At 39.8% G+C, this 24,792-nt stretch overlaps 1 long non-coding RNA gene across 1 annotated transcript in view; it reads left to right on the plus strand.

The window, feature by feature from the left end:
* The window catches only part of LOC126809947 (uncharacterized), a 79,588-nt gene extending 55,324 nt beyond the window's left edge, over positions 1-24,264 (plus strand). The window contains exon 3 of the long non-coding RNA XR_007675011.2: positions 24,129-24,264. This is a non-coding gene — a long non-coding RNA (uncharacterized LOC126809947). The remainder of the gene's footprint in view (positions 1-24,128) is intronic.
* Positions 24,265-24,792: the final 528 nt, after the last annotated feature.

Consider the following 24,792-nt stretch of genomic DNA (forward strand, 5'->3'; position numbering starts at 1 on the left):
GGGAGGAAGTTATCATTTCAGGTCTGTACATCAGATGTCACTATTACTTATGGCGTTGACTCGTGTTACCAAGTTGTAGAGTTTAGGGCAACCCGGTCTATAGATGTCGCTGGTTCTACAAGAGCAATCTATCATTGTCTATTGTATAAATATTTTCTAGCATTTCAAAGACATCTTTTGAAGGTTAGAAATGTTACGTGTATAGTGTGAAAGGTTCCTCATCTGTTATACTACTCTTGTTTGTATGGTTTGGGCAAATTAATGAGTTTATAAGCGGGGTATGAAAGATCTTTTTAACGGCTAGGGGGTGACTAATTCAAATAAGGTACATTAATTACCCCACCAACCCCCACCACCACCCCGAAAGGTGAAGGGGGGGGGGCTTGCATCTGATTTTGACCTGCACATATCGAAAAGAAATAAAGTCTGAAACCATTTTCTTAGCCAAGATCGGAACAAACCCGGAACCTATGGATTAGTGAACCAGTTCTATATACCCGAGAGAGTGGATGGATAGTGGAATAGTTAGCGCGTGCGCGTTATATCATAAGGTCTGTCATTAAGTCAACCGGTGTGGTTTGGATTCCCCCGATGTAAGTGACAAGGAGTAGGGTCGCCTGTCCAACCTCGTGGTATTTCGCTAGATCCTCCCGTTTCCTCCCACAGCTAAAAACCCCTATTCGGAAGCGAATTGTTAAAATAAAATTGAACCATGTGTTGGTCCCGAAATGACCTAGTTTGTGTCGAGTGGACGTTAAACTCTCTCTCTCCTTCTCTCTCTCCCTCTCTCTCTTTCGCTCTCTCGCTCTCTCACATACACACATATATCAACTGAGCCATCATGGCTTCCACATACATGTAGAATGACAATATGATTTATACGTGAAGAAGCAATCCGTTGAGTGGTGATATGATGGTAGATTTGGTATTATAAACGATAATGAATATGGGCATACGCCATGTAGTTTGCTATGAGGGAAGGTTTGTTGGGAAATGAAATGGGGTTTAACGTCCTTCTGTTCTGCTCCGAACTGGGCTAATGAAGACGTGCATACGCCATACAGTGTGCTATGCGGGATGTTTGGTCCGGACAGCAGCACTACGGCCTACTCTTATAGCGAATTCCAGCTGCCAACGGATCTTTTACGTGCATGCGGTGGGGTGGGGCGGAATTACATCACATTGTACATAAAAAAAGACTAAGTAACCTCCATATACCAATACTAGACATTAAAGGATTCCACCCCATTCACCCCCACAACCCCCGTCAATTAGCAGTGCTAGTGCACCGTGAATCGTGATTCCTGTTTGCATGTTGGTAGCAAGGCATCTGTTGTCATGTAAACAAAAATTTCGTTTCGTCAAAAATACATCATTCTATATACAGCTCAAGATACAATTTACTAAGATGAAAGAACGGGGTAACCGATATCCGCCCATACCTTTATAACCAGGGTGACATTTGGTTGAGAGTCAGTGGTGTTTCCGACTCGAGAATGTTGGTTCTGAATCATCAAAAATGTGGGCAAAACACTTGTGTTGTTTACGTGCAATGTACGTGCTTTATGATAATAACGAAGATGCTTGGTTCCAGAAATTTGTAACGATCATAACAAGTATGGTTATAATCTAAAATGGTGGAAACTGGTGGGTGGCGCCATGTTTGTAGCAGGCGACCAAACGGAAGGGGAAGGGTCAATGGACGGCGGTATTATTATTAATACCATATTTCTTAGAAGTACAAAAATTGATACAAAAATACCAGGAACCATGCTGATCGCTTCTCGTATTAAAGGGATTTGACCTCATCTAAAACCATGCTGGTCGATTTTCATGTTAAAGGGGCGGAACCTCTTCTAAAATCGAGAGAAGAAATCGAGGTTGGGCAGGCGACCCTACTCCTTGTCGCGTACAAGCTCGAAACCGAAACACGCCACTTGATTCCATGACAGATCTTATGGTCTGAAGCGCGCATGGACACCCCACCAATCAGATCATAAAGACCAACCAAGGCGACAATACAATCGTAGAAAGTTGTGATCAGACGACTTAGAGGCAATTAGGTTTTTAAAAATTATTTCTTTTTCCAGTCAGCAGAGAAAACAAAATTTTTCGTGGGGAGAGAGGTAAACAAATTGGGTTTAACTTCCACTTAATGCAAACTAAGTCATTTCGAGACTAACACCGGAGAACCAAGATAAACCCCACACGAGGGGACGGTGGCGCCTTGTTACGTTCAAGTGTGGGATCCAAACCACGTGACTTGACTCAATGACAGACTATATGTACTAAAACGTAGGTGTAAAACCATTCGGCCATCCAACTTTTAGTGGAGTTTGTTACTTAAATTGGATGAATATACAGGCATGAGAGAGAGTGAAAGAGAAAGGGAGAGAGAGAGAGAGACATTGGGTTTAACGTCCACTCAACACACCTAGGTTGTTTCAATTTTATTTCAATAATTCACTTGCTCGTAGGAATCTTTAGCAGTGGGATTCAACCGGAGGAACCGGAGAAAACCCACGAGGTCGAACAGACGACCCTACTCCTTATCGCGTACAACCATTCCGCCATCCAACCTCCCTACACAGGCATGAAATATCAGAACTAAAAAGATATCTCGCAAAACCATTGTCCACTTTTAGTTCACTCAAAGAGTATGTGTCAGCCCGTTTAATCTCTTTCTCTCTCTCTCTCTCTCTCTCTATATATATATATATATATATATATATATATACTCTTATATGTCTCTTGCTCCAAACATTTAGCCGAAAGGGCAAAGTTGCTATACTGTTTGGCTGGGAAATCCCCATGTAACATTTACCAAATGTTTTATCAGAGGAATAGGAAAATAGAATAGTTGTCGATTGATCCACCTGGGTGAGGAATTTCAGGTGGTCTTTGAGGTTGTCTAACCGCTGGGTTTATTTTCAACAGGTTGTGTCATTTGATCTAATTGGTCGATGAAGAACGATAAAGGTCAGAGCCGCATTGGCCCTGGTATGAAGACAGGGAGGAATTCCACTGGCAGGATCTTTAAAGATTTGGCGAAACCTTGCCCAAACGTGTTCATTACATACTTATTGAACTCGGTATTGTGTAAGCTGTTTTGTGAAATGATATGAAATGGGGTTTAACGTCCTGCTGTTCTGCTCCGGCTGGGCTAATGGAGACGGATTTGTGAAATGAATTGGGGTTCAGGATCCTACCTTTCTGCACCTAGATAGCGGCGTTAGCCCTTAATTGCCGTCGAATTCCAGCTGCCATAGGCTCCTTTGTATACACGAGACCTCGTTTTTTTGTCTCATCTGAACAACTAGACTCTGTTCCTTGGGATATTCTTTGTTCAGTTAATTCAGCGATGACCAACCCTAGGCATATTTAATGGATGATTGGAAGGGGCGTAATAATAAGCCTACACAATATTTTTATCTATTTTATTATTTCATACACAAGTAATAGTTTTCTGAAATGAAATGAAATGGGCTTTAACGTCCTACTGTGCTGCTTCGACTGGGATAATGAAGACGGGCATACGTCATACAGTGTGCTATGAGGGAAATTTTGCCCAGACAGCGGCACTATGACCTACTCTTATGGCGAATTCCATCTGGAAAGGGATTTTTACGTGCATGCCAATGTATACACGGTGTCGGTTTTCATCCCATCCGAACGACTAGACAGCTGTCCTTCCCAGGCCCTCCGTCCTGCATCACTGACAATGGGAAACCACGTCGGAACATCCTGATGTAAAGTTTATCTGCTTTATGAGATATTTTTTTTTATATTTAATAATTTTATCATTTTACAAGAATTAGACAGAGGTATAAGAGCTGTATGACGCAGCTGAATTAGTGTGTTAACAAATTGACGTATTAAGTTTGTAAAAACCCTAGAGTTAATCCATGAGAAAAACGCTAACAGAGGTATATTTGCGCATTTTGGCTACGCAGGGGAAGTAACTCTAGATTAACGTTGGCTGAATCGCGGCTGGGATTTTTTTAGACACAGGAGACACAGGACATAAGCTACGCAATAGCGCCATACACGTGGGAGGGGTTCATTGTCAAATTTGACACTAATTTTTCAAGGAAGGGTTGATGAAAACTGCCGCCTGCTGGTTTATCTATCCATGTTTGCTTTCCTATCGGTTCTTGCATAAGATTTACTGTTTAGCGTATCTTTGTTTTAGTGTGTTACGTTTAATTTGATCGGGAGACGTGTTCGTCGACGTCAACCGACAAAACTGCAAGAATTGGCCGTGGCACTGCAAGAGGAGTTGGTCAGATTGCCTCAAATCGTGATTGGACGGTTGATTAGGAGCATGCCACTACGAATTGCTGAATGTCTGAGGATTGGTGGAGCAATTACTCATTATTAAGACAAAAATCAAAAACGTCCATTTTCACTTTTGACGGTGTATCTCTTTGCGAGTGAAATGGGGCCGTCAGATAAGCCGCCCATATGAACTGTTTATGTTCATGTGTAGGCAATTGGCCTGTTATTAACATACACTGGTTACCTCTAATAAAACAGCAGGGCATTTCCGCATTTTTGTATTGTTTCTGAATATCTCCTACTTTTTTTTTGAAGAGTATATAAACTGTTAGTTAGACATTTATTAAACATACATTATGCAAGAGCTAAATCTGACTATTGCAGGTCTTTCTTTAGGTCTGAAATGTTATATAAACTATTAATTAGACATTAATTAACTTATCCAGACCATAATCAACTCTCGATGGCATCGCTAGGCTGTGATGTTTATTGGATTAGGTTCCGATTTGCTGTTCGACTTCCATTCATAATTAAATCATGAAATGGATAATCGAGACTATGTTTTTATCCTACCGAATTTAGTAATGATGGTCGAGGCTAGGCCGAATTCAATAGCTAAAATCTCGGTTCATCGTGAATCAATTTGACTGAAATTTTCAGCAAATTCCCTTTACAGTATCTAGTTTTTAACTATTATAATGAGAACTGCCAGCTCTTTATCTAATCTCCCTTAATGTATTTTTAATAAAGCGAGAACGCTTGTACGTGACAGCCTCGTGGGCTTACTTCGGGTCCTCCGGCCCCCACCTACTTCTAAAGACCCATACGCGCGAGCGAATTACTGACATAAAATTGAACCATTTGTTAGACCTGAAGTTACCTGGTTGGTGTCGAGTGGATGTTAAGCCCATCTCTCTCTCTCTCTCTCTCTCTCTCTCTCTCTCCAACGAACAACGAATTATGTCCTGTGTCTAACTAACGAAATCCCAGCCGCGAGTCTGCCTATGTCAGAACGGCTAACAATCAAGCCCGTAGCCAGAGGGGGGCTTGTTTTGCCCCCCCCCCCCAAGGAAAATTTGCTGACCATAGCTCTAAAATACCTACTGTAGACTGTGCCGGGTGTGCCCCTTCTAAAAACTTCACTGCCCCTCCGAAGCTAGCAAGCTGGCTACGGGCCTGCTAACAATATTAACAATAATAAGGGCGATAATCCGGATAGAATTTGGGAAAACGCTAAAAATTAATACGAAACAGTAATTACATTCCCTAGAATTGTGACCTGTGCATTTCTAGTTGTGACTAAAGTATTTCTGAAAGGGTACAATATAACCCCGTTTACATTACAAATTTAAAGCATGCCAGGCACGGTGACGTGTACGGCACGCTTCGTTTTTTTGTTTTTTTTTGTTGTTGTTTTTTTTTTTTGTTGTTATTAGGTAGTGTAAACGGGTCAAACATAAGTGTGTCGTGCCCGGTACCGTGCCAATCTGGCCCACTGAAGTGAGGTGGTCTCGGGAACGTACCAAACACGGCACGCTTAAATTTTCGTAGTGTAATGGCTAACTGGTCTAAGAACGGTTTCAGTACGAATTACTGCGCATGCGCTAAATGAACCTTGACCTTTTTCTCGCGAACTTCATCTGTCATCATTTCTGTCTAAATCGACCGCCATAATAGTTTTCATCCGGGTAACTTCTTGACTGAAATTAACTTTTGTGTGAAGAATTTCACATTTGGCGTGTCTGGCACGGTTCCGGGACCGGTAGTGTAAACGGGTCAATTTCTTGAAATTTATCGCGGGCTGGTACCGTGCCGAGCACGGCACGCTTATCGCGGCCAAGTGTAAACGGGGCTTATGATACGATATTGAAATTAAGACCTGTTTCAGATCAAAGCTTATCTTTAAATTAGTGAATATTTGAATTTCGTGAATTTAACTTAAAGTGCACATAGGATGGGTTTGGGAACTTTTGGATATGTGTAGCCAATGGTTACTATATCAACTTTACGGCAAGTTCACACCAATCTGATTGAAATTAATTCAGTTATCTTCACGCAAAGTCGTAAAAATGGACCTCCCGTGAAAACGACTTTGCCAATTATCGAAAACACTCTTAATCCCCTCAGACGCCAGTGACGTCACAGTGACCGAATGCATATTCGGAATGTTTATTCCTTAATTACCTATATACAGCCGGCGTGTGTACGCATTAACGCCTGACTGATTCCTTAATCTCCCTTAGTTCTTAATTAAATAAAACATATCACTACGAAATAATTCGTTTTGTAATTCATTTTAATTTAAGATCCAATTTAGATTGCCTACAACTTTTAAACTTTGAAGTCTTGAACTCTTAATTAATTTTTTACAATATGGAACTTATTGGACGAACACTAATATACCGGTCCAGCTATGTGGGTTTTTTTTACTGCGAGCACTTCGCTTTTCCACATAAAGTGTAGTGTCGTTAATATTTGTCATTAATTAATCAATCCGACTATAAAAGTTATACAGGCATGGGTCATAAACTAATTTACATGTTGGTGTAGGTAGTGAGTGTTAGTGGGATTAAGAATGTTGATTAGGTAATTAACTTTTTTTACGCCGGCCAGATCAAAGACATCACTCTAAGTGGAACGTGTGCATAATACCTCATGAACGAACTAATGGTAGAATCGTACACCCACACATTAATTGTATAAAACCATTAAGTTTTACTCATCAGTTGTTTATAATTATTATTTACCCAATAAGTATTGCTCACCAGTGTTTTTGTAATCAAGTAGCCTCGTATTATTTGTTGATTGGCGTTTAAACAACAATCGTTTATCTTCTTTTTAATAAAAGTATTTTACAATTGCATTGACAGTTTAATCACTCACCAAACGGCACCCGTGCAATTTTCGTGCCGAAGTTTAACCTCATTTACTACACCCGTAGTACATGTAACCGTAAATGGTAATAAGATTACCAGCGTTGATTGGCTGAGAAATGAGGGCGATCTATTGTACATGTTATGCATAGTCATCGGAAAATTCCATATTCACGTCATTCAGTTAAATAGAGGGATAACACGTGTTTTCCTTTTGCGTTCGTCACTTCCTATTGTTGAAACATTGATTACTCATCTATCGTAGCAATGATCTCTGTGATAAAATAATATTTGGAACATGTTTAACCAGTTCTATCACATATGTGATAATGACTGGCACCAATATTGTCCTTTAAAAACTAGCTAATGTAAAGGCAATTTGCTGACAATTTCATTCAAATTGATCCACTATGAACCGAGAACTAAGCGATTGAAATTCCCGCCTAGCCTCGATCATCATTACTAAAGTCAGTACGATAAACAGCATAGTCTCGATTATCCATTTAATCGTTAAATCATGAAGGAAAGTTATGCAGTAAATCGGCTCATAATCCACTAAAGATCACAGGCTAGCGATGCCATCGAGAGTTGATTATGGTCTGGATAGGTTAATAAATGTCTAATTAATAATTTAGATAACATTTCAGGCCAAAAGAAAGACCTGCAATAGGCAGATTTAGCTCTTGTATAATGTATGTTTAACTCAGAACTGTGTAGAATTAAATTAAAATTTTAAAATGAAACTAAGCACAAAAATGTTTTGAAAATATTAAAACCAAAGCATCAAAAATAACTTGAACCAGAAAACACGCGATGCAGCTATCAAACTCATCCTTAAAAGTACACCCTATATCTAGACCTTTCTCACGCTAAAATGGCCGACGCGTGAGAAAGCCCCATAGCACACCTGTTGTATAAACCAGTCTATCAAATGCCCAATGATTTGAAAGGGTTTTATATTTGCCCGGGTCTGGTTGGGGTCTGGTTCTGCTGTAATCCGGTCATGCTATAAACCTAGGTTTTACATAAAAATCAATGACAAATCTAATGGAAACTTGTCCGAAACCACGCTTAGTCATTTATTAGAGTTATCTCCCTTATACTGTACAGATTGTCCTAAACACCACCCATTCACACGGCTATATAGTTACTGCATTAAAAATACCCTTACTGATTTATTTACATAATTTCAGCATGATTGCACTGGTAATCTGATAGACTATTATTAAGAATAATAAACTGGTGATATATTAAAGTATTGTTTTGTGGATGAGTCACTGCAACTGACAGATAACTACAAACGACTACAGATACCAGTTAAAATTCCGGGAAAAGTCTCGTCCTCTCCTCGCGCCCCTTACTCATGAAGCATTGATGACACATTAACTGCCATTCCCTTCCCTAATTTCCCTTTTACCTGGTTGAGTGTCCTCCTCGTTTATTTTTTGTGTTGTTTTGCAGTAGTCAACGATTTCCGGTTGGATTATTTCGATTCTTTTCCTTCTTTTTTTTTTTTTTTTTTTTTTGGACAAATAATCTGTTAGTTTTTATCAACTGCAATTATCGACGACATGACTGACAAACTGGGTAAAACAAAAGTCTAAGAAATCGACTCGTTTCATAAAGTCTATTTATAGTAACCATGGCGGGAAAAGTTAGTTCACACGCTAGCACAAAACAACGCGTGTTTATTTTGATGGTCAGTGAAGTGGTCAAGAGGTCAATCAAGCGTGTGTCGGTTATTGCACTGGTGTTGATCAGGTCACGAACAAATCGGTCAGTTCAATCGTTAAACTTTCCCGCGTTACTTGTGACACCTAAATAATTAGGTCAATTCATTCATTCAATATTCACGCGTTATTTGCGACGCTTTCCGTAATTCTACATTTGGAAATTAAATTAATGCGGAAATGTATTAATTTGTCAACATGTGAACCACGCTGCATTAATTTGCACTAATAGGTTGAAATAGGTCCAAAAGTTATAGTGATGACGCAATACCACACTACTTTCGATTACGCAAGAACGAAACCTAACTTGTGTCAGGGGTCAAACACGTGTCGTTAACTGAAATAAATGATTGTTTGTAACAGTGAGAAGGTCTATTCTAGTCCTACGACGTAGAGTAGAGCAATGAACAGCGTCTTGAAGTTCGGATGGTACGAAAAAAATGAGGTCCGATGTAGAGGTTGGCGTGCACATAAAAGACCCCTTGACAGTTGGAATTTAATTACTGTCACGGCAACATATCCCTCATAGCACACCGTAGTATATCTTTAAAGAGAGGGAGCGAAATGGGATTTAATGTCCACTCGACACAGACTAGGTCATTTCGTAACTAACATGTTTTTTACATTTTATTTCAACCGGAGATTCGAAAACACGTCAGTTGACTCAAGGACAGACCTTATGATACAGCGCGCACATGCTAACGATTCGGTCATCCAACCCCCAATTATATCTTTAAACTTTGGGTTCTAAATATCACTGAAATAGTTTGGTTATATCTCGATCTTGAATCTTCATGCAATTGGACAAAGGGATTTCAACGTTAAATCTAGTAAGTAACCCACCTCAAAATAACTTTAAATCCAGTCGCTACACAAGACAGACCCCCGGGCAATGGAAATACTAGTCAGATAGCAATTAAATCAAAGGCATAGTTACGACAAAATATGGACTCTACATCTCACTACTGCGTAAACCCTACCGTTCACCGTTTTAACCGTGGTATGATGAAGCGGTAACTTATAAACTAAACGAAAAACAATAAGAGAAACATGGGTTATAACTGTAACTTGAATATGAAATGGAGAGAGAGGGGGGGGTAACGTCCACACTGCAGAGGTTAGGTCATTTCGCGGGGGGGGGGGGTCTTTAGCAATTGGAGGAAACTGGGAGACCCGGAGAAAACCCACGAAGTTAGACATGCGACCGTACTCCTTGTCACCTACAGATTTGGGATAATTCGACTCAATGACAGACCTTAAGATCTAAAGCACTCGCGTTAGTTCGGTCACCCAAACCCCATCGAAACCAAAACTACAACGAATTACTATCAATATATTTCAAAACCCGTGAATAGTTCGCCCTTGGTAAAGAACGGAGGGAATTAACAAGACAATGTAACGTCGCTCAGATGGTACGAAAAAACGAGGTCGTATGTAAAAATTGGCGTGCACGAAACGAATACTTGGAATTCGATATAAGATTATGCTATATCGCCACCGCCAGGGCACAATTTCCTTCATAGCACACTGCATGGCGTATGTCCGTCTTTATTTGTCCAGTCGGAGCAGAAAACTAGGACGTTAAACCCTACTTCATTTCATTTCAAGACACGTAAGTTAATCACGTCGATTTGGGGTTTGTTATTGCCCCAATCAAAGAGGTTCGTTTCCTGTATGTTTTTTTTTCTAAAAGAATTGAAGTCTGAATTATAATTCTCTCTAGTTACAGGCCTCGTCTCAAAAAATATTATCCGGAAATACCAATAGTTTGAAGTAGTTTTTAATAGAAAAGTGATGATGCAGAAATAATCTGAGTTGGCGACGGTTTTTTTTTCTGTTTTTATCCCCGGAAATACAAAAGTGTTAACATATCTGCCAAGTGTCGACGCAGAAGTAAATTTAAGAGCTTTTTGATCCACAAATGCATAACCTTAATTGACCTTTTTAGTAAGGTGCTGAGGCGCATAGAATTTAAACGAGTTATTTTTTATCCAATAATCCCCCACCGGGATCCCCGTCCAATTTAACAAGATGGTCGGATTAAGTGGTCACTAACTGGTCACCCTTCTCATTATAACGAGGTCCAGATGGTAGCGTCATTACTCACAACCTGTCGCCCGTGTGCGTACTATTTCCCGCCAAAATTTGGCTGGTAGCTTCAGTGACCCAGTTAGCAGATGTAGTAAACATCACGTTTGTATCTGAAACGTGCGTTATTTACTAGTGACTGTTGGTCAATGGAGAGAAACTTCATGGGAAAATTCAGAGAAAGATCTCGTGAAGATCGTCTTCGATTGACGACAAATTTAAGAGGTAGTAGGGGTGGGGAGCATAGTCGGTATACCTAGTGGCATCGTTCAGAGCACGGGAGGTTTTATTGGTGAGATTAACAGATTAATACGTTAGTTAATTATAACCAGGGAAAGGGAGGGTTTATTGGCGAGATTAACACTTTAGCTGCTGATTATATCCAGAGTAAAGGAAGGTTTATTGACGAGATTAACAGGTTAATACATTAGCTGATTATAACCAGAGTAAGGGAGGGTTTATTGACGAGATTAACAGATTATAATGTTAGTTAATTATGACCAGAGTAAGGGAGGGTTTATCGGTGAGATTAACAGACTACAATGTTGGAGAGAGAGGGAGAGAGAGAGAGAGAGATAAATGGGTTTTAACGTCCACTCGACATAAACTGGGGCATTTCAGGACTAATAAATGGTTTAAGTTTATTTCAATAATTCGCTTGCGCGTAGGGGTCTTTAGCAGTGGGAGGAAACCGGGTTGGCCGGGGAATCGAAACCACGCCAGTTGACTCAATGACAGACTTTATGATACAGCGCGCACACGCTAACCATTCAGCCATCCAACCACTCCCCGCCCCCCCCCCCCTACAATGTTGGAATAAGGAAGGGTTTATTGTTGAGATTAACGGATTATTATGTTAGATGATTATAACCAGGGGAAGAGAGAGATTAACATGTTTGAAGTTGATTCATCCCACATCCAGATTTTTGTCAACTGGTATCCTTTCCCTCTCTCTCATTTCTTGTAAGCGATCAATTCCATACAGATATCAACCTCTGCCATTTGCATCTAATCTGAGCAGCCAATAACACATCATATGATGTACGTTTTTCTATGGCCATGACAGGTGGTATGTACGGGGGAGTTCAGTAAATACTCAGATTATTTAATTAATTTATTGATCCGAAACATGTTCAATGAAATTTCATTTTCCACATGGAATAATCTGACGTCGCTATTGGTGATTTATGAATATCAACATGAGGTCAGCTTATGAATACAGATTGTGTGATTGATATAGTGGACGCTTCACAATGTGCGCATAAAGAGACAAAGTAGTCCCTGTAGTAATGATGCATTTTGGTGGACTATAGAATAATAATATCTAATTTTCCATGTCATTTTCAAGTACGGCTACTCGAACAATAAAAAACGCTGAATAGTAATTATTTTGACTGACCTTCTGTCATGCTTGTCACTGCTGTTTTGATATTACTCCCATGGGCAGTTCAAGGATGGATGGGCGCCGAATAACCGATGCGATAATCATTCATTTATTCATTTTTGGGGTTTAATTTTATAAGGGTGTTTTTATATATTTTGTGGCAGATGTTATTTTGCGGACATTTAATTTTCTATGTTAACATTATGTACGATTTAGATAAAGTAATGACAGTTCTTGCTATAATAGTTTAAAAATACTTGTTAGAGAGAGATAGATGGGGTTTAACGTCCACTCGACAAAAAGTAGGTCATTTCGGGACTAACACATGGTTCGATTTTATTTCAATAATTGGCTTGCGCGTAGGGGTCTTTAGCTGTGGTGGGAAACCGGAAAGAGAGGGAATCCCCAAAAGGTTGGATAGGCGACCCTACTCCTTGTCATGTTCAAGCGGGGAATTCAAACCACTCCACTTGACACAATGACAGACATTGTGATTTCACGCGCACGCGTTAAATCACTAGACCATCCACTCCCCCCCCCACTAGGTTTTGTTCTATATGTATTAGTTGTACTGCGCGACAGCAAGTTCACATACACGTGCTTCAATTATGGAAGACCCGGATACGGTTTAGGTATAAATCCGTCTGTAAGCCTTCTCACCTTCACTTAATAATTTTACACAAAATCTAAATCTCTTTCACTATGTTTTTAACAAGGTACAGTCATTAGTGGCCGGATCCGGGTGTTCAGTCAAAAATAATTAAGCTTATTGCGCGTATAAATTTTGAGTTGTCGGTCGTGGTGACGGACAGGCGTCAGTAATCAATTTACTTCCAATCATAATGGTCGGAATTAATCTTCACACGTGACCTTAATATCATATTGCTATCTCACATCACGTGATACTCACCTCACGTCACCTCACGTGAACCCATTCTGACAGACGGATCTTAAAAGCACGTGTTGTGGAACGCTGGTCCGAGGTCAAGATCCTTTCAACTAATGATCCTTGGACACACTTGGGTCAAATTGACACCGAAGACAAAGACAATTCGTGAAATATCGAGACTTTATCTCATTTACGCTAAAATCAACAAAAATGGCGGTAATGGATGTCCAACACAAACAAGAAATACGAGAATCTGTTTATAGTTGACAATGACCACTTGGCTGGTCAACTTTAGACCATAAAAACTATTGTTATGGTCCCTTGAACCCCTTATGTAGTGGACAATACACTTCAGGATACACTAATAATATAATTTCAATTTGATTTGATTTGAAGTCAAGAGTCGGAAGATGAAAAGATGAATACCACCTCGGGATGTTTACAATTTAAGCAACTACACTAATACCATAACAATTGTTGATACATTCCATTAGAGAGAGGCAAGGAGACATAGAGAAGGGTTTAACATCCACTCGACCCAAACTAGGACTAACACATGGTTAAATTTTATTTCAATAACTCGCTTGCACGTGTGTCTGTGTGTGTGTGTGGGGGGGGGGGGGGGTGTAACGTGCACCTGGCATAAACTTGAGGATTAATATATGATGTTTTTTTTTGTTTTTTGTTTTTTTTAGGGGGGGGGGGGTTAAAATACTTCGCTCGCGGGTAGGGATCTTTATCACGAGGAAAGGCGGACGACCCTGCTCTTGTCGCGCTCAAACTCGGAACTCACCTTTGCGAAAATACATACACACAGATATCTTTGATTTTATTTATGTAGATCAAACCATAAACGGTTTTGTACGAAGAATCCAAGTTCCATCACGGCGACACGTTAATATCTGTCATGCCAATAGCCATGTCCTATTAATCCATCACGTCCGACAGTCGTATATTGATTAGTGAGAAGGAAAATTAAAATGAAATGAAATGGGGTTTAACGTCCTGTTCTGCTCCGGCTGTGCTAATCAAGACGGGCCTACGTCATACAGTGTGCTATGAGGGACATATTGGCCGGACAGCGGCGCTACGACCTACTCCTACATCGAATTCCAACTGCCAAGGAACCTTTTACGTGCACGCCAATACGTACAAGGGGCCTCGATTTTTTGTCCCATCCGAACGACTAAACATAATCATAGGTACACAAAGATAGCTACACTAACTGAAATGAAATGGGGTTTAACGTCCTATACTTTCCTGCAACGATTGAGCTACATTTTTGTTCAGCATCAGCACTCGACACAAGCATGTCGGACTATAATGGCGTCTAGTTGTATTATCACTGGACCCAACACATAATGTAAACAAGACTATAAACATTAATGGCTGACAAGATCCAAATTAGGATTGCAGCAAATAATGATCCTGTTCTATCTCTAATTAAAACACGCGTGGTCATTTCTTACAGGCAGCAGAGTTCATGACCTTTAAACGAGACTATATATTAGCGCGTGAAATCTTTACCAAAATCCACGTGCGTGGAATCCATGTCCGAGGCATCATGCATGGTGCAAACAGTAATATGTCAAAACAAAATATGTTGTTTGCAGACGCGAAGAATATTATCATGGGTTTGTTTATCATCCGAGGATATTTGTGTACAAATGATGATGCCTTTTATAGCCAGATGCCTTTTATGATGATTAAGGCTACCGACTGGATGTTTATGTCTATCAAATTACTAATTACATATCTGTTCATTGCTGTTTTGTGTCATTGTTTGTTTACCTTGTTTACCTTTTACAGATATGGTTTCGAATCCCCGGTTGTACGTGACAAGGAGTAGGGTCGCCTGTCCAACCTCGTGGGTTTTCTCTTGTTTCCTCCCACTGCTAAAGACCCCTACGCGCAAGCGAATTATTGAAATAAAATTAAACCATATGTTAGTCCCGAAATGACCTAGTTTGTGTCGGGTGGACGTTAAACCCCATTTCTCTTTCTCTCACCTTTTACAGATATTGACCTCGACATTCGGGATTCTAAATAAACAAATATCGATTATACCAGTAATAATAATTTGTCACTCATTCTTCATAAAGGCCAACGTTAACCCCCATTCCATTTCTTTAAGATCAGTTTCATATCGGTCAAGGGGAATGCAAAAATAATGCTGTGTTTTCCAAATTTCTCCATTGAATTTCTGAAGAAAGTTCAATCCTGATTGAGAGACCCTAGAAAACAGTGTAGAGATTGATGAGACTATATATCAGTGGTGGGCATAGATTCTGGTATCCGGCCTAAACTTTATAAATTTAGGCCTTATGCTTAGCCGAAGGAATCAATACATCTGGCTGACAAGAGACCTCTGTCTAGCTGTTCGGTAATACACGTAAAGCACCCCTTGGCCGAGGGGCGTACATATCGATTTTGTTTGTGGGAATGGGGGGGTGGGTGTTTAGGGAAAATGAGACCGACTCCTGCACAGGCCCTAATACGAGTAAAGCAACCACGAGCCGAGCACGACAGGTGTGGGCTTTCTCGGGGATCTGGGAGTGTGCTCCCTTTAGGGGAAAATTTTGCAACATTCTGATGGTCAGAAAACACTTATAGTAAAATTGAGTACTACGTATGGGAATTCGGGTTATTTATTTAAAAATTTGCAAGAAAGTAAAAAGGTAATGTGATAAATTTTGAAAGTGATAATAATTACACCATTTACATGGACCTATATCTTCGATATATTGTTGTGGTTAATATACATAAATTAGCAAAGACATGAATATGTCCTCATGTTTTCATCAAGCTTCCGCGCTAAGTCAAGTTTGACCACTGATCGGTGATTTTGTCAAGATCGATTGAGGCGTTTCTGTTTCATTGCTGAACGCATAACAGTTTTTGCTAATATGCGCTTTGAAAAATTCATATATATATTTAGTATTTGGGATTTTCTTTTCTATTTTGGCACTTTTTGTTTACCTCATTAATTTATTTAGTCGCTGATGCATAATTTTCCAACCGACTGTTTACGACCAATTATTTTTTTTCCTGGGGGGGTATACCCCCCCCCCCCTTCCACCATACACACACATTTATGTCACTATCTTGGCATTTGGAATTCGAAGAAGAGTAGGCTGTTGTACGTAACCATAACAATTGCAGTAGCGCAATACTGCATTTCATTAAATTCCCCAACACATTTTATAAAACAGACGACATATTGAATACAAGTATCATTACTTCCGTTTAGAAATTTCAGTCACCTTCACAATAATATTACGTAAATGGCACGCTCACGTAGGACACGTGTCAAATAAAATAACCGCAATACAAGCTTTACTATATATGGCAATAAACCTGATTTGTGTCGTCTGCCAATGGCGAAAATAAACAGAAATCAATACGTCAAGATTCCCCCGCTACAAATCTTAGTGACGTAACACGTACGTTCATCAACGCAGAAAACAGGGACGTCAAGATCGGGGTCGTCAACAAGATAACCGTCCATCACCTTGGAATTTGCGGGACTGTGAACGAGATTTAATCGAATGCAAGGTCACTCCAGAAAAACAAAACATCTATTATGGGAAGTTAGTAAATAAGCAATCTCTTCTAGAATGAAATGGAATTTTCACGCAGAAATATAATATGCGACATTTTAGCCAAAATTGCAAGCTATAAACAGAAATTTATTTAACAACAAGCAGAATATCGAACGAATCTTATTTCGAATTCCAGGGGGGGGGGGGGGCGATAGTTAGCACGTGCGCCCTGTATCATAAGGTCTGTCATTGAGTCATCTGGCGTGGTTTCGATTCCCCGGTTGTACGTGACAAGGAGTAGGGTCGCCTGTCCAACCTCGTGGGTTTTCTCCAGATCCTCCGGTTTCTTCCCACTGCTAAAGACCCCTACGCGCAAGCGAATTATTGAAATTGAATTGACCCATGCGTTAGTCCCGAAATGCCCTAGATTGTTACACCCCCCCTCTCTCTCTCTCTCGAATTCCAACTACCATGGGTTCATTTACTTCGGTTTTTCGTTCCATCGGAAGGGGGGGGGGGTAAGATGGCTGAATGGTTAGTGTGGGCACGCTGTATCATTAAGTCTGTCATTGAGTCAACTGGTGTGGTTTCGAATCCCCGGTTGTACGTGACAAGGAGTAGGGTCGCCTGTCTAACCTCGTGGGTTTTCTCCGGGTCCTCCGGTTTCCTCCCACTGCTAAAGACCCCTACGCGCAAGCGAATTATGTAAATAAAACTAAACCTTATGTTAGACCCGAAATGACCTAGTTTGTGTCGAGTGGACGTTAAACCCCATTTCTCTCTCTCTCTCTCCATCGCAACGACTAGACGCTTTCCTTGACAGGCCCTCCGTCCAGCACCGGCGACAAGGGGAAACCACTCTGGAAAATCCTCGATTCCCGGTCCACCTGGTTATGAGACCATCCCCTTAATCATTGATCCACCAATTCAAGTTGAATGAACGAAGTATTATATGTTTCATGATGACTTAATGTTAATCTGTAAAAAAGTAGAATGACATCGATGTTTATATTATACCGACCATAACAGGTGTTAAAACCACGTTTTTAATTAAAACCAAAAAATACCAATAAGACATAACTAATCTGGATAATAACATCTAACAATAGATACTGGATAATAACGTCTAATTAAAGACACTGTATTGGATTCAGGGGTCTACCTTGATATTTGAGTGTTCTTTCGGACCCATTGCTAGTTTCTCTTTTTATGGTTGCTGAAAGCGTCCATTTAGATCGTCGTGTTTCTAGATACAACACGAAAGTCGCCGTTAAGCCAGCACGACGAAAAGGGCGCCGATCGGCGACTTTTTCGTCGTACTAGCTTAACGGGGACCCGCGACTTTCACAACACGAGAGTCGCCGTTAAGCCACGCGACGAAAAAGTCGCGTGGCTTAACGGCGACTCTCGCCTCGGAAGTTTATAGTTAGTTACATGCGCAATGGCTACACGGCGACTCTCGTGTTGTCGATCGGCGACTTTGTCGTCGTACTAGCTTAACGGCGACTCTCGCGTTGTATCTAGAAACCCGCCGATCTAAATGGACGCTTTCAGCCACCATATCTTTCAAACGCAAACTTAACAAATAAGTTGAAAGTATGATATTTATTTTTAAAACCTACAAATATAATATTGAGATTTTACAAACAGAATAATACGATTGTTATACAATGATAAGGATAAGTACACGTACATGTATATAAGTAACTGTTATAAGCAGCTGAAAAATTAAATAAAGGTAACCTTCCTGACTAATAAAAACAACTTCACATTTTACGTTATTATTTTCAAAATAAATCATTGATAGAATACTATGCATGTTGACCTCAACATTTTAATTACCATCTTTTCCTTGTAAATACTATTTAAGAGGTAGATATGAGATAAACTAGCAGACTATTAAAATATCAGAATAAGCATATGTTGTAAGCAAAAACAGAAAACCGAAGTCCGCTTCACAGAACAGCATAATATAAAATACTACTTTTTGATTGGTTAAAATGTCAGGGTCATTGTGAGATGCAAGTTCAAGGTCAGGTCTATTAATAGACCATAATATAATAATTTATCTTAAGCGCACACATAACATGATGATAGCAGTGAAATAGAATCATAATACAATAAATGAATCTGTCAATAACTTATTCCAACACACAGACACACGATTCTTCATTCTGATATCAAAACAACGCCAACGCCTTTAAATCTTATGAAGATTACTATTTTTGAAAACAGATGAATCGGACAGTTCTATAATCGTATCGCTGATTAGATTTCATTTAAATACGGTTAGAACTAAAGTTGCGTGACACGTGCGGCATGACATTGAAAATATCTTCCTGATTACTAATTATTTTTAGCAATGTTTTTACGGGATTACATACTTTGTATTGACATGATAACAAAATGGCTGCTTATTTTATTTAACAAATGTTTTGCTGTTAGGAAACATAATTACCTGACTTCAGCTTCATGACATACATGTTCTTTTACAAAGCCTTCGTGACATATTTTACAAAGCCTTCTTAACATACATAATAGAATGAAGTGCAACCAATTCCAGAAAAATAAGAAGTGGGGCAATTCCCGCGGAATTTACAGCACAGGTTGTTTAATTTTAAAAACTAAAGCTCATGCAGCAGTCTGGCACTTTTTAGAATTCGGTACTTTTGGTCTACTGCATTGAAAAAGATAGATTTCGAGGCAAGGAAACATAATCCCACAGCAGCTAAGTTTTTATACGCCCACATTTTCATGTGGACGTATTATGCCGTCGCCCCTGTCCGTCCGTCCGTCCACAATTGTTTGTGGACTCTCTACAGGTCACAATTCTTATCCGATTTTGACGAAACTTGAAATATAGGTTTATCCCCAAAAGATCTCGGCTGCTTTCGATATTGGCATGTATCGGATCGAAACTTCATGGATTATGGCCCCTGTTTGTACGAAAAATCACGTTTTTAGCTTGTGGACCCTATAGAGGTCACAATTTTTATCCGATTTTGTTGAAACTTGAAATGTAAGTTTATAACCCAAAGATCTCAGTTCCTTTTGATATTTGCGCATATCGGACAGTAACTTCCTGAATTATGGCCCCTGATTGTACGAAAAACCCGTTTTTAGCTTGTGGACCCTATAGAAGTCATAATTTTTATCCGATTTCAAAAACCGTTCTATTATATCACCGTTACACCCTAAGGATGACTGAGTTCGAATTTCGTGAAAATCGGCCCAAAATTGACAGACAAAATGGCCGCCGTTCGTTCCCAAATAGCGTAAGAATATGGTATATCAAGGTTGTGGACCCTATAGGGGTCACAATTTTTATCCGATTTTGTTGAAACTTGAAATTTAAGTTTATAACCCAAAGATCTCGGTTCCTTTCGATATTCGTGCATATCGGACCGTAACTTCCTGAATTATGGCCCCTGATTGTACGAAAAATCACGTTATTAGCTTGTGGACCCTATAGAAGTCATAATTTTTATCCGATTTAAAAAACCGTTCTATTATATCACCGCTACACCCTAAGGATGACTGAGTTTGAAATTCGTGAAAATCGGCCCAAAATTGACAGACAAAATGGCCGCCATTCTTTCCCAAATAGCGTAAGAATATGGTATATCAAGGTTGTGGACCCTATAGGGGTCACAATTTTTATCCGATTTTGTTGAAACTTGAAATGTAAGTTTATAACCCAAAGATCTCGGTTCCTTTCGATATTCGTGCATATCGGACCGTAACTTCCTGAATTATGACTCTGATTGTACGAAAAATCACGTTTTTAGCTTGTGGACCCTATAGAAGTCATAATTTTTACCCGATTTAAAAAAAACGTATTATTATATCACCGTTACACCCTAGGGACGACTGAATTCGAATTTCGTGAAAATTGCCCCAAAATTGACAGACAAAATGGCCGCCGTTCGTTCTCAAATAGCGTAAAAATATGAATTATGGCCCTTGATTGTAGGAAAAATCACTTTCTTGTTAGCTTGTTCTCTATCCATCTCTCGAAAATGTGGGCGTATCCTGCCTGGCAGCCGCTGGGTTTTTTTTTCTTTTGTCAGTAATGAGAACATTTACAACACATGAAAATCTGATTACGAGTACTAACACATAAGGTAACAGTTTTCTTCAGGAAACAAATTTTGTTTTTTGGATTATTTGTCTCATGACCTTAAACAAATTAAAATTGCTTTAGCCCCTAGAGTTAATGAATCAATTTAAGCGTCTAGAACGCCCATTTTTGAAAGTGATCTTACTCGGGCAGTAATTATCGAAAATTATTGAAAATGAACAAGATTCTTCGTCTCATGCTCTTAAACACTGTGTATAAGTTTAAAGTCAATTAGATATTACCTTTAGCCTCTAGAGCGTCCACAAGAAATTGTGGATGACGGGCGGGGCGGGGGGGGGGGGGAGGCGGCGACAATATACCGCCACATTTCAATGTGGGCGTATAAAAACAGTTCGGCAAAGTAGAGCAAATTGAATTTGTTACGTCTTCGATTGTTTGGTTTCTCAGTTTAAGCGTGTTTCGATCTACCAAGGCTTTCCGGCATTGGGTGAAGGTGTGTGCTATTGGTTGTAATGTAACGTCATGATGTTGTTCCTCCGACTGCTAAAGACCACTACGCGCAAGCGAATTATTGAAATAGAATTGGTACCATATGTTAGTCCCGTCATGACTTACTTTGTGTAGAGTGCACGTGCGCGGTGTTTCATAAGGTCTGTCATCGAGTCATGTGGCGTGGTTTCGATTCTCCGGTTGTACGCGACAAGGAGTAGGGTCGCCTGTCCATCCTCATGGGTTATCTCCGGGTCCCCCAGTTTCCTCCCACTGCTAAAGACGCCTACGCGCATGCAATGACCTAGGTTGTGTAGAGTGGACGTTAAACCCCATCTTTCTCTCTCTTTCTCTCTCAATATAATAAGATCTTTGTCCAAAAGAAAGAATATAACCCAAGTATTTATCTATCACCCAATAACACATTCTACAGTAGATATCGCTTGTGTGATAAATTTCAGAATCTACTGCGATATCTAGGGGATATCGCTTTACATGAATTTGATTTGTCAGTTAAAAAGGAACTACTTTTTTGTATTTTCAAACAACGTTCATTTTTTATTAAAAGTAAGTAACTCTTTTTTTTATTAAAAATGAATTATTTTTATTTAATTGACTTTGATGGAAACACTGGGTCAATATAAAGGACTTTGCAATGGTTGAATTGCTGTCAAAAAATGATGTATCAATACGCCGTAATGTAATCAGGTTCAGTAAAAGTGAAGTCTATAGCAAAGAATTATATTTATTTATTTGTGCACGTAAGAAATGATTGGGTGATAAATAAAATCTCCTACTCGTCTTTTTTGATATCAAAAAATATCAACACTGATAAAGTAAAAAAAAACTCGGCAGAGCCTTGTTTTTTATTACTTTATCAACTTGTGTTGCCGAGTTTTTTTTTTACTTTATCAACGAGTGCTGATATTTTTTGATATCAGAAAAGACTCGTAGAAGATTCTCTATTTATGGCCAAATTCTCATCTGAACGTTTATATGAGCCAGGTCGTTCTCTCCGTTATGCTGTAATTGTATTAATGACGGATTCCACCCGGATGATTATATAATATGTGGCAACAACATATATCTGAAGGCAACTTCATTCTACTAATAATCCTAACCTTATTACTACCAGTTACCTCAAGTCGTACCTCTGACGCAGGTTTGTACGTCCGACTAATAAATATGTTTTATGAAGTCATTATTAAATTAATAACAACGCCTGTTGCAGGGATTTTAATGTAGTGTGTTAAATTACGATAGATAAAAATGGGGTTTAACGTCCACTCGAAATAAACCAGGTCATTTCGGGACTAACCTATGGTTCAATTTTATTTCAATAATTCGCTTACGCGTGGGCGTCTTTAGCAGTGGGGAAAACCGGAGGACCCGGAGAAAATCAACCAGGTGGGACAGGCGATCCTACTCTTTGGAATCGACACCATGCCACTTATGACCTAGCTTGTGTCGGATAGGGGAGCCACGGTGGCTAAGTGAGTAAGACGCTGGCTGGCTAGCCTGGAGGTAGCGGGCTCGATCCCGGTGTTGGCCGAGAAAGTTCATTGGGATTTTCAGACGTGTTTTCTCCTTGTCAGTGCTGTAGGACGGTGGGCCTAACAAGGATAGCTGCCTAGTCGTTCGGGTGGTACAAAAACCGAGGTTTCGTGTACACATTTGCGTGTTCTTAAAAGATCCTTTAGCGCCACTGTCCGGGGAAAATTCCCCGCATAGGACACTGCATGGCGTATGCCCGTCTTCATTAGCCCAGTCGGAGCAGAACAGTAGCAGGTTAAACCCCATTTCATTTTCTGTCGAATGGACATTTACCCCCCCCCCTCTCTCTCTCTCTCTCTCTCTCTCTTTACAAATCCTGGTCACTAATCAATAAATGATTGTCGGACGTGATGGATTAATAGGACATGGCTATTGGCATGTAGGCTATTAATATGTCGCCGTGATGGAACTTGGCTGATGAACGGGGCATCCAGTAAAAATAATCAGCATATTATTATATTAGTAGAACATGGAAGTATTTTAACCCTTGGCTCGCTACACCTTTATTATATTGATTTCAGTGGATTTTTCCCTGGTCGTTGACCTCGACTTCTAGAACAAGACTAGGCTATATTGATAAAGACTAGAAAAGCCTAGTCGAAACGTCGCTCAGTAATAAGCAGTAATTGTATTCCATAGAATTGTGACCTGTACATGCCAGTTCAATTACTAAATGCCACTGATATATAAGATACTGAGACTGAAGAATCTAATACTTAAAAGTGCCGATTTCTGAATTGCGATACTCGTGGGTCAGCCGTATGCGCTATTTACTTACGATTAATAAAACGCGTTTGTTGTGCTTTAATTTCAGATGACTTGGTAAATCTTGCTTCGATATGCGAGATCAGGGTATGCGATATGGGATATGAACTCAGGCGTGCATCTGTGAGTAACATAACTCTTGAAGATTGCTCGTAAATGCCGCTGTCCGGGCAAACTCTCCCTTATAGCATACTTCTTGGCGCATGTCCGTCTTTATCGCCATACTTGCTGCAGGATTAGATCTATTTGATAAGGCCGATTTCAAGTTTGGTTAAAGGTCACTAGATGTAAACAAGGCTAACGCTAATCCCAATCCTAACCCCGGACCTAGCCCTAACCCTAACCTACAATCTCGCCAACAATCACGTGCCCTACCTAACCTTATTTACATCTCAGCGACCTTGAGCTGGCCTTAACAAATAGAGAGCCTCAAATTTATTTTCTTTTTTGTTCAGAAACAATAATACCAGAATACCAGAAGCACCACCCAAGGAAGACCATCAGCGCCACCAACACCAATAAACAGTGAAATCGCCTTTGTATATAAATCTAATGTATTGTATGTATTTTTAATAAAACTAGGAAATATCACGAACTAATTTTTCATCATCCTAGGTCAGTGCTTATGTGGAGACTTAACCTCTCCCCCAAATTCTTAAACCTAACCTACAATCTCGCCAACAATCACGTGCCCTACCTAACCTTATGTACATCTCAGCGACCTTGAGCTGGCCTTAACAAATAGAGTTAGCCCTTGTTGCAGAAAAGTAAAACGTTAAAGCCCATTTCATTTGCAAAAGCAAAAGCAAACCATCCATAAAGTTGCCAACCAAAAAAAAACAATGTTTCATTAATAAAACACTACATCATAAATTATATTGGGGTGTTCTGATTAAAGGGTGCACAACTCTAATTCAATATTGTCAAGAGTCTTCGACAATCCAAACACGAATTATTGGTCCATTCCAATCTACACTTATTTTGTTATCTTACCGTGAGGTTATGGGCTCATCATGTTCACTATGTAAGACAGTGAATAATTTTATAACCAGTACACACCGACGGCTTGTACTCTATGCTGTCGAGCGCGATTTGTAATGAGGCGCCTGCCTTGATGAA

This window comes from Patella vulgata, chromosome 2 (genome assembly GCF_932274485.2).
Source record: "Patella vulgata chromosome 2, xgPatVulg1.2, whole genome shotgun sequence".
Taxonomy (NCBI): Eukaryota; Metazoa; Mollusca; class Gastropoda; family Patellidae; genus Patella; species Patella vulgata.